Source organism: Monodon monoceros, unplaced genomic scaffold (genome assembly GCF_005190385.1).
Source record: "Monodon monoceros isolate NGI ecotype Baffin Bay Population unplaced genomic scaffold, NGI_Narwhal_1 Super_Scaffold_13, whole genome shotgun sequence".
NCBI lineage: Eukaryota > Metazoa > Chordata > Mammalia > Artiodactyla > Monodontidae > Monodon > Monodon monoceros.
In genome coordinates, this window is record NW_021703769.1 from 17290384 (window position 1) to 17302322 (window position 11939).

General features: G+C 43.9%; 1 protein-coding gene across 2 annotated transcripts in view; it reads left to right on the forward strand.

Annotated features, from left to right (window-relative positions):
* PTPRT (protein tyrosine phosphatase receptor type T) overlaps positions 1 to 11939 on the forward strand; it is a 1065023-nt gene that overhangs the window by 693758 nt on the left and 359326 nt on the right. The gene's annotated exons all lie outside the window — the stretch shown is intronic.

Below are 11939 nucleotides of genomic sequence, written 5' to 3' on the forward strand. Positions count from 1 at the left end.
TGAAAGCCCTTCTCCCAGGATTAGCGGGGTCTTATATCAGAGATGGAGCAGAATGTCCTTGGACAAGAATGCTCCCATCAAGCCAACACAATTTGGCTTCACTGAAAGCTTTCAAAATTAGAATAAATGGTATAGAAGCTCATTGCAGAGCAAAAGCAAACAGTAAAACTTCAATAAGGCTGATATAGCTAAATGCTTATATTGGGATATGGGCGAGATTGACTTTCTTCCCACCCCTTGTGTTCTGAGACACCACAAGGTTGTTGATACAGATTATAATAAGAAAACGCAGCAATGCGGAGGAAGGGCATGGAAACTGAAGCTGGAAGGATAGAGTCTGGTATCCTAGTAGTCCTACCACCATCTCAAGTGACCTTTAGCAGGTTCTTCCTCTCTTCAAGCCTCAGTTTTCTCATCTGTAAGATGGGGGAGGTTAATCGTTGCTTCAGGGTTTCTCTAGGGAGTCTGAGAGGGGAAAGGTGATAAGCATCCCAGGCTGAAATACACTGTTGGCTCATGGAGGGACTAATGACTCTCAGTGCTTATGCAGAAAGGTACACCTGTTGAGAGAGAGCTTGGGGAAGAATATCGCCGCCATAAGGGAGGATGAGCTCTGGGGAGGAAAGTCAAGGAGTATTGATGAGGGAGAAATATTCAGGGTAAATCTGATGGACACAAATTCGCTAGAGAGACCTGGACGGACCTCAGGGCTGAGGGAAGAGAAAACTCTCTTATCATGTACAGGGTGCTAGAGAAAACACCTTCAGGAAACACCTTATCTCACTCCATCCAGCGTTCCTCAGAGGCAGAGCTGTCTAACATCTCCATCTTGGAACATGGGCTTGGGAGAAGCATCCTTCCCAGGGATGCTGCTAAAGGAGAGGAGGTACTCATACTGATAGACCTTGCCTGCAACACATTCAAAACCTTATTAGGGAAGAGAGGGACTGGAAACTCAACTGAAACAAAACCCAGTCATTTAAAAGCTACACACTGTTCTTTGTAAAGCACAGGCTGCGATCATACACAGTCACATACACACTCACATACACACAGATGAGATAGACATCTACCCACCTGCCCTTTGTAAAGCAGAGGGAAAGGACCCAGGACTTAAGGTGTTAAGTTGCTTGGTGTTGTTATATAAATGGCTCTCAATGCCAGATGTTGAAGACTTTTGGAATTCACAGGCCAGTAACATTTCAAATGGTTTGGGGGAACCAACATAGAGTACTTTACCATCTTTTATTAACGTTGTTTCATAAAAGACAATTTCAAAAATATAGAAAGGACATAATCTCAGAATAAGAGGCAGTCCTTTAAATCGAATAAATTTAGCTTTATGGGTAACTCATGACATTCTCCTTATTTTTTCCTCATTTTGCCTTGAATTGAGGACAGCTCTGGCGTGAAAAGACCCCGGTTCTTGTACCTACCTGCCTTTGGAAACCACAGGTCTAGGCCACGTTGCAGGTAGAGTCATATCTCTGCACAGATTTCTTCCACAGGAGCAGTATCCCTCTTGCTGTAACAGGATTATGCACTGCGCTGGGCTAGGAAACCCTTGATTGTGATTCCACAGTAAGAAGAAAGAAATAGATGGAGAGAGAGCAAGAGTGCAGACATAGCTGTGAGTTAGACACACTGAGCACTAGCTCCCTGAAGGGGCTGCTGAACTCACGTTTGGCTACTTGCTGCTCGAAAGCCAATACTTGAGAGACAGACGTTGGTTGGAAAGGACAGTTTGCTTTATTCAGGAGGCTAGCAACCTGGGGAGAAGGCAGACTCATGTCCAAAAGCCAACTCCCCACTGCCAATCAGAGGGCAAGAGCTTTTAAAGGGGGAGTGTCAGGGATGTATGGGTGGAGGGAGGGGGTTAAGTGCAGCAAAGCGTAGTGAGCTCTGACAGTCATCTTGGAGTTGGCTAGGGTTGTCTGATCAGCATCACAGTGATTGTTTCAAGTACAGTTAATCTTCAGTTCCCGCGTCAGTTTGTTCCCACTTCCTTGAAGTTAGTTCTCGGAATTGCGTCAGATGGAGCAGCTTATGTCATGGCTACAGTCTGGTCATCGTGTAGTTAACTTCTTCCACCTGGTGAGAGTTTCAGTATCTGTAAGATAGCTCAAAGAATGTGGCTCAGAATATTATCTGTAGCCCTTGAGGAAGAACTAAAGGTCTTTGACTTTGCTTAATGGCTAAACTGTTATTACTTTGTTTTATTTGACTGCTCTCGTTTGTTTCTGCATTTCTTCACTCTAAATCTGTTCTTTGGCTGAAGTTTTTCTACAGACAAGAGGCAGGCGGAGGACATGGCGGGTGTTTCTGTCCTGAGAAGGCCCCATAGGGTCCTGCTCTGTTCCAAAGGCGGACTCATAGATGGTACGCTGTCTGGAACTCTAGGCACAAAGGTGCACACAGATTAGGACAACGCACCTTTCTTCTCACTTCTCTGTGAACCCAGTGCCTTGTGGATATTCAAAGACCAGTTGCTGGGATATTGGCATTCCCATGAGGGACTCTACTGGAAACAGCTGTGGTGAGACACCTTCAGGTAGTTTCTTGGCTGCTCCTTAGGCTGTAATACAGAGAACCAGAGCTAGAAGATGGCCGCTGTCTGACTTGTTTGAGCATTTGAGGTTACCTTTTGGGAAGATGCCAAACTTCTGGGTTGACGCTGTGAAGGGACCTAAGGAGGTCATGGGCTTAGGCCTTATATTTTGACCATAAACATGGCTGTGACCATGTGTGTCACAAACCAGTGAGGCCTCAGAAGGTAAGAATGTTGACTTTTGAGGTCAGGCAGCCTAGATGTGAATCCCAGCTCTGCCACTTCCTTGCTGTATAACCTTGGGTACATTAAGAAACTGCTCATTTATATTTATTAGTAAACATAAATATATGTTTAGTATTGTGTTTGGCATTTAGAAATAGCATTGAAAAATATTAGCTCTTGCCATTACATAAAAATGAGGCCACTGAGACTTGGAGAGGTGAAATGTAAGGACCAAGGTTATGCAACTCATGGGTCCTGAATTCAAGTGCAGGTGTCTCGCCCCTTATCCAATGTGGTCCATGGACCAGCAGCATTGGCTTTACCTGGGAGCTGGTTAGAAATACAGCATCTCAGACCCCACCAGACTTCCTGAATCAGAGTCTTCATTTTACCAAGATCCCTGGGTGATTCACATGGGCATTAAAGTTTGAGAAGCACGGCTCTAGACTGCACTATTTTTCAGAAAGTTTCAGCAGGATGGGGAGTCTCCCCCACGCTGGGCTCGACCCAGTCCTGCCTCAGGTAGTGAGCAGGAGACCTTGCTTTTAAAGACATTTATAACAGAACATGTGTTTATGAGGCAATTTCCAAATTTAATTAGATGAAACCAATTTGATTTTTTAAATTAGGTTCTGGTTATAATTTCTAGAGAGAAATCCATAAACCACAAATCACCCTGTTCTGATCTCAGAAAGTACATTTTGTGGCAAGGAAAAATCAGACAACACAAATGGAAGAGAAATCCAGGATTGTCTGTGCCTTCCTATGTACAACCTTGGACTCAGCAAAGTCAAAAGCCAAAAAGAGGAGGGAGTGAAGAAGAGTTATAACTTTGTAAATATTGTAAAAATTGTTAAATACAGCAGGTCTAAGTGTTATGTCATATGTTAAGATTAAATTCCCTTCCCCGTGGGTCCAAGTCATAACCTGTGGGCCCACCCTTGGACAGTTCTGCCCTCCAAAATCAGAATAGCTTTGATTATGTTCCATTCAGTCTCTGTGCTTCAGTCCCCTCATTGTAATATGAAGGTGTCAAACTGTTCCAGGCTTCTACTGGGTAAAATTCAAAGGAAAAGTAAATCCACGCCAATCCCACACAACCAAAGTTTTACACCTCATTTTGGATTTGCTCTGCTGTTGAAACCTTGCCTGTGGCCAGAGACTTCAAAGGCAAAGCAGTGATGACACTTGAAGGAAAACAACTAGTGTAAAGGCCCTGCAGTAGGAATGACTCTGGCCTGTTTTACAAGTAGGAAGGAGGTCAGAGTGACTGAAGCCTCGTGAGCATGGACGATAGTGATGAGGCCATGTGGAGAGTGGGTGGGCAGAGTCAGGTTACGCAAGGCTTCTAGAGTTTGCGCTTTCTCCTGAGAGGAACAGAACACCCTAGGAGGATTTTAAGCAGAGGAGTGAAGGAATCATATTTGCATTCTTAAAAAAATCACCTGGCTGTTGTGTGGCTAGTGGCTGTGAGCACATAAGCATCTCAGGGACACCTGGAAAATGTGCCAGGAGGCAAGGACATTTAACTCATCTATGATACTGCAACGAGAGCTCAACTATTTGTTAGAAGCCCTTGCATCCAGGTGGAAGAGGTGAAAACTTTGTCACATCTGCTTTTTCCTTGCTGCCTCCTTCTGGACTTTGACACCTTCCTTTCAGTCAGGAGTTCTCATCTTGAAGAGCTCCCTGGAACCGTGGACTTAGATTCTGGCCTCCTATCCCTAAGGGCTGGAAGTCTAGCCCCCTACCCTGATGCCACCCCAGGGCTGTGAAACGGCCCGATTCTCCAACAGCCACGACCTCTCTCCGTGCCACTGAAGGGGGAGCTCAGAATGCTCATCAGAGCCCACTGAAGCCAGCCTCGCCTCTGCTGCAGCAGGACGCATCAGGGTGCATAGCCCATGGCCTCAGATCTTCGGGAATTTGTATTTTAGTGGAGACGCAGGGTGCACTTCTGTGGTCACTTCCCCAGCAGGATGACAGACAGTGCATGAAGAGAGGTCACGTCAAAGGCCCCGTGCCTACACACCCGCAGATCAGCATCACCTGGGAGCAGGTCAGACATGCAGCATCTCAGGCCCCAGCTCATCCACTGAATCAGAGTCTGTGTCTTAACAAGGTGACTCACGCGCACATGAACATGGGAGAAGCAGTGCTGTAAGACACATCCTAAAATGTCCTAATCTGGCTCTGGAAAGCTCTGCTTGATGCAGACACTGCAGTCCTTGGATGAATAATGTGGCGACTACATGAACTGAGGGATATCTCTGCTCACATGGGGTCCAGAGAGCTGAGGATTTTCACCAGGGATGTGGAAAGCATGCTATTTGCATAGACTCTTCCGGAGCCCTACTTGGGTTTGATGGGCTATCAGGGTGCCCCAATCAGGGCCTGTACGTGAAGAGGGTTGGCGTGACCCCTTCCACTCTGACTCTGCTCTTGCGAACAACAGGACTCCCTAAAAGCAGACCAGGCAACCGCAGACAGGCACGCAAGCCAGAATGCGGTCACAGGGGAAACAATCCAGTCAAACAGTTGCCTAAAAACTCCTCAGTAAAATCATTCCGAGACAAGCTGTTCAGAGTTCATGAAAAACAATAATCAATATGTGTTTCAATTCAATTAATGGTTCTCGTCTCTGTCCAAAAATAAATATAAAACAGTGTGAGGGAATTGGGCCAGAAGATGCAACTGGATTAACGTGTGAAAATTTTAAAAATTCAGACATGTGAAGCTTCCCAGTAAGCCTTTATGTTTAGCAGTCAAAATCACCAAGTTTCTAATTACAGTGTATAAATCTGAGAAGCTTAAAGGGAATGAGAGGACCCTAATGAGGCAGGAATGGGTGTCTTGATTATGCTAGAGTTGATTGACATTTATCCTGCAAGCTATTCTAGGCGCCTGGCGTTCAGAGTTAAATAAAACACAGACTTCGCCTCAGTAAAACAAGGCGGCATTCCTGTGCAGAAGCCCCTTTAAAAGTCGGGATAGGTTGGAGGGTCGTCAATATTTTTCCAGCATATAGACAGTTGCATTTGATCTTAACCAAAAGCATGGGCCCCAGGAATCAGCATTCCATCAGAGTGCATTGCAGGAAGGCCAGGCATGTGTCCTGAGCCGGAGAGAAGTTCTGCGCAGGACCGGTGCGGACAAGCTCTGATGGAGAGAGGGGCCAGCTGCGTGATGAGCTCAGAGCAGGCTCTCAGAGAAAGGCCCGGGGGAGGTGCTGCCTCCTTTTGGATGTTCATCCTCCTGCTTTCTCTTGGCTTGGCTGTCATGACCTCTCAGGGCTCGCTTACCCGAGACAGGCTTATGGCTCCAGTCCACAGAGGGTCATTAGGGAGGATGGGATGTGGTCTTCGATGGGCAGGAGGTGGTAGAGGTAGGAAGTGACTAGCACAGCCCGAAGCAAGAATTTGCGTAATTCAAGCTGGATCTGCATTAATTACGATGTACAGTTTGCATAATGCAGGTGGCTAGTGGGTGTAACATGAACCAGGCTCGTAACTAGGAAAAAGGCTCTTATTTCTTTTGAATCGTTTAAGCCATAAGTATGGGAATCGTCCATTCCTCCCACCCGCCACACATCAAATACTCTAGAAAGTTCCATCCAGGCCAGGTCATACGACACCGCCTCCACCACCACAGTGTTCTGAGCACTAATCTGATACCTGGACCACTTCAGAACCTCCCTGCCGATCCCCCATCCACACTTCCCCTATTCCACTTCCCCACATTGCAGCCAGACAGAGCATCTTGAAAAGTAAATTCAGTCATGTTACTTCCCTGCTTTGGCTTCGTCTTAACTTTAGAGCCCCGGATGATCTGGCCCCTATAACTTCATCTGCTGCCTCTCTTCCCACTGTTTTCTGGGTACCAGCCCCTCTGGCTTTCTAACACTTCCTCCAGCTCATCCAGTTCTTTGCAGCCCATGTGACTTTGTGAATGCTGTCGCTTCTGCCTGTAGCACTTTTTACTTTATGTTTCTTGTGGCTGGTTCCTTCCTATTCTTTACCTCCAAGAGGCTTTTTCCCTGTACTGTCCATTTTCTCCAGCAATTTGCTTATTTCTGTCATACCATTTTTACAATCTGCACTTACTTTGTTTGTGTGCTGTAGCATCATCTAGTCCCCTACCGGACTTTTAGCCCCATAAGGGCATGGGCCGTGTGATGGTTATTTTATGTGTCAGCTTGACTGGGCCACGGTGCCCAGATATGAGGTCAAACATTATTCTGGATGTTTTTGTGATGGTGTTTTTGGATGAGATTAACATTTAAGCCAGTGGACTTTGAGTAAAGCAGATTGCCCTCCATAGTGTGGGTGGGCCTCACTATGGAGGCCCTCTGAGTTGAAGCTCAGAATAGAACAAAAGACTGAGCTCCCCTGAGCAAAAGATGGAATTCTGCCCACAGACGACCTTCAGAACTGAACTGTGAAACTAGCTCTTCCCTGGTTCTCCAGCCTGGTGGAGAACTCATCTTGAACTGACACGGGTCATATTTGTTTTTGCTTTTTAGTGTGTCCTCAGGACCTAAAAGAAAAGTTTGCACATCATATGTGCTCAATAAATATTCCTTATATGGGTGTGTAGATTTGTACTTTATCTTAATAAGAGGTAATGGTGAAATTTTGTCTGACAAGTCTAGTGGTTCTCAAGATTGGCTGAAAATGAGAATCATACCTTGAGAGCTCCAGAACATATCATAAATACATTGGTAGGTGGATACATAAATAGATGGATGGATGGATGACTGAATGCTTAGGCAACATTGTATTCCAAATAAATCAGAATATCTGGAGGGAAAGTTCTATCCATGTGGAGTTGTTTTTTTTTTTTAAGTGCTTTGGGAAATTTTAGTGTACATCCAAGGTTGGGAAGAAGCATTCCATAACGTGCATCCAGTCAGTCCACTCTGATATGTTATCCTAGCTAAATACCTGCTAAATAAACACCGTCATGACTCTAGCTTTCCCCTGCCTTCATTTTCACTCTTCCGGAATACAACATTGTCTGATGTTACACTATAGCCAGCTCAAACCCATGCCCATGCAGATGCTAGGCACTAATTATGTTAAGGCTCAAATTCAAGAAGCATTGGCTTTTTTTCCCTCAAGTTTGCTAAACAAACAGTTTGTGGAATAATTGAAGACACACAAGACCGGATCAGTCCATCAATATCCCTTTGCATTTCATGAATGGCATCTTGCAGCTCTGACAGCAGAATCCACCATGGACTTTACCTTACAAATACCTTCCCCTCTCCTTTTACGGTAGAAGTTAGTTCTGTTGTTTATTTGTGAGATTTAAAAAAAGGCATACGCACACACAGAGCTTCATAGATTTTCCCAGAGGCTTTCCCTAAGTCTTAAAAGTCAGAGCCCTGGGATGTCAAGGAGCCATTTTTCCTAACCCTCAGCCCATTACACGTCCTCCATAGGATGTTCCTCTGCTGGGCTGACAGGCTGGTTGAAAGGAATGATTTCTGGCACTCTGAGTCTGGAAGGAAAGGAAGTTGCCTTCTGATATGAATAAGTTGCATTTATGTAAGTGGGACCATTAGAGCTGCCTGTCATCCACTTTTAGCATACCAAGAATGCCTATATATTTGCCTCGGGGTGTTTCTTTCTTTTTTTTTTTTATTACAACACAAGTGTTTGTGATGGAGCCAGGTAATGTGACAGTAGGAATCAACAGATGCATGGCACTTGTTACCTAAAGAACAGCAAATCATGTTCTCCTGGCAATAAAAAGGTTTTCACAATAAACATTAGTCATTCAACTTAGCTGTAAAGAAAGCAGTAGAAGTTACTGCATGGAAAATATTCCCACAGTGAGCACACGTGGACCAGTATATTTGTCTTGGTATATGTGTTTATAAGCATATAGGTTTGTGAGTGTATGTAGCTGTAACATGGCACGTGTATGCACATATGTATTTGTTCACATGTGCGTGTGAAGCCTCTACCCTTGGGCTGTACCCTTAGTCCCCATTGCATCCTTGGAATTGCTCTACTTTTTTTGGAGAGTTAACTGTAGTAGATTTCAGAGGCACAGGGCTCTGTTTTCTCCTTGCCTGGAGAAACTCCAGGTCATTTCCTATCCGTGTCATAGGAATAGCTCGATGGGTTCCCAGCTGTTTCTCATGAACTTCTGCCTTAATTCCTCTCCAGAGCTTTTGCTAAAGGAAAATTTGAATTAAAAAAAAACCCTGCAGGTTAAATTTAATCCTGTGCATTTGCAGTTGTCCTAAGAGAGTGGAGGGAGGGAAATGAAAGGGTCGTTCTGCATTTGGCCAGCCGGGCTCTCCTTCACGTTCCTTACATGGGAGGGAAACTGTGTTTTGATGCACTGTGCTTTTTGTGAGGAGTGGCCTGTACACACAGCCACGTGCCTACTGATGGAACCCTCTCTTTGGCTACCTGGTCCTCTCAATAAGCTATGCCCAGAGGCGGTGTTTAAGCTGCCGAGTGTCTCTTTAAACATCAGAAGTTGTTCTCTTTTCATCTCAGATGTTTTACCTTATTACTCCTGTTGGATTTCCACCTGGACAGGGCAGTGTGGCATGGATTTGGCGCTTTTAACTGGCTGGCTCTTTCCTTTGTGTTTTGGTCAGAAGAGCTCTTTGTTTGGGACTAAAAAATGAAGAGGGGTTGTGAGTGTTCATCTATCATCAAGGCATTTGGAGCCTTCATCCTGAAGTCTCTGGAGGCTGGAATTCAAATTTATGATTCAGAGATTATCCTTTCATGGGTCTCAGAAGATGGCAGGTGGATTTCTTCCCCTCACTCTGATCCTTTTCTCTGGCTACTTTTTCTTCATTCTTCACCAAGAGAAGAGTAGTAGTTCCTTAAACTTTACACCCAAGTATGGGACGTTGGCCTATATCATTATGGACTCAATGCATGCATGCATGCGTGCATGCATTCATGCATACCAGGTCTTTTTCAGAGCCCTTCAAAATATATATCATAAAAATCACCATTGCTTTGCTTTCTTGGTGTCCCTTTTATTTTATGCATTGTTTTAGCATACGTGTATCATTGCAAGTCAAATAGTGAATTATGCTATTAGGAAATTAAAGGTCGACTTTTAGTTTGCCATAGCCAAGTAATATATTTGAGTGAGTCCCTTTTCCTACCTGGTCCTTGGTCTCTACAGCTCTGACCTAGGAGAACTGGACCAGTTAGATTCAAAGGATCCTTCCTACTTTGACCTACCACTCAGGTGTCCAAAATTGAATTAATCTCACTCTTTGTCTCATGAAATACTTTCCTCATTGGTCTGTGCATGACCCCTTTTTGTATTTATTCATTATTTCATTTTGCAATTACACACCAGCTACCGAGACAACCAGAACTTTTGACAGTATCTTATAGACTTACGAGCTCCTCCCACCCCAACCTACTGACTCCTCCCGCTAACCTGAATGTTGTATACAATTCCTTTGTATTTCATATGGCTTTACTGTTCATATACATTCCTTAAAGTCATACTATTTTGTTTTGTTAGTCCTTTAACTTCAATAAAGGATTTTCCGTTGTATATAGTCTCTTAGCATTTTTACCCCATATTATGTTGCCGGTAGTCATCCCTCTGATGAGCGTAGCTGCAGCATGCTCATCTTGACTGCTGTATAATATTCCACTGTGTGCAGATAGTACAGCACATTTATTCATAAGCCCTTGATAGGCATCAGGGTTCCTTCTAGGATGTTGCCTTTATCAACTGTGAGGATACGAGCATCCTTGTACATATCTCCTGTTGCATATGTGCAAGATTTTCTTTTGAGTTTATATCCAGAGACTAAGTCATATGGTAATGTTCAACTTTACAAAAAAAAAAAAGCGGAATTATTTTCCAAACTAGGCTCAACGATTTACCCTCATGTCAGCAAAGTATGAGAGCTTCTACGATTCCAAATGCTCTCCAATATTGGTCTGGTCAAGAGTCTTAATTTTGACCAGTTAAATAGGTATAAAATGGCATCTTTTTGTTGTCTTGCTTTGTATTCCCTCAGTCATTAATAAGGTTGAATATCTTTTCAAATATTTGCTACTCATTTGTATTTACTTTTTGTGGGAGGTGTATTCATGTATTTTGCCCATTTTCTACTGGATTATCTGCCCTGATCTTATTGATACGTAGTCTTTCTTTATATGCTTTTTATACTATTTTGTCAGTTATGTGTATAACTTGCCATTTTTACTTCCTGTAAGGTATCTTTTGATAACAGAAGCCCTTAATTATAATGTAGTCAATTTTATCAGTCTTCGCTTATCTAATAAGCACATTCTGTGTCCTTAAGTAACTATTCCCCAAACCAAGGTGAGAAAGATGATTCCCTATATTTCTACTAAAAACTGTATAGTTTTGTTCTCTAAATATAAGTCCTTTGTTTATCCACAGTTAATTTTTGTGTATGGTGTGAGATGAGGTGCAAAATTCATTTTCTCCTCTGTGGATAAATACTTTCCCCGGGTCCTTTTAATGACAGCCCGCTCTTTCCTTGTTCTCCCAGGCCGTATCTGACATAGGCCGAAGTTCCTTATACGCATTCATCTGTTTCTGAGCTTTCTGTTCCGGTGGCCACCATCTATAACAGCCGCACTCAGAGTTATTAGAGCTTCACAGTGAATCCTGATCTCTAACAGAGCTCGTCCCTCCTCCTCATTCTTCTTTAGAAATATCTTGGCTATTCTTGCCCTTGGCTCTTTCATGTTAGAATTTAGTTTTCCAATTTAATGACAAGCCCTGTTGTAGTTTTGATTAGAATTACATTGAATATATGAAACAACATGGTGGGTAATTTACATCTTTACAGTCTTAAATCTCTTTGCATTTATGTAAGTTTTTGTTACTGTCTCCCAGAATTTTATTACATTACCTATAGAAATAATGCATTTCACATTAAATCCCAATTGCTAACTTAGGTCTCAAAGACCTTGCACCTTGGATTCTCTTTTCCTCCTTTTTTTTTTTTTTTTTTTTTTTTTTGCGGTACACGGGCCTCTCACTGCTGTGGCCTCTCCCGTTGCGGAGCGCAGGCTCAGCGGCCATGGCTCACGGGCCCAGCCGCTCCGCGGCACGTGGGATCCTCCCGGACCGGGGCACGAAACCGCGTCCCCTGCATCGGCAGGCGGACTCTCAACCACTGTGCCAC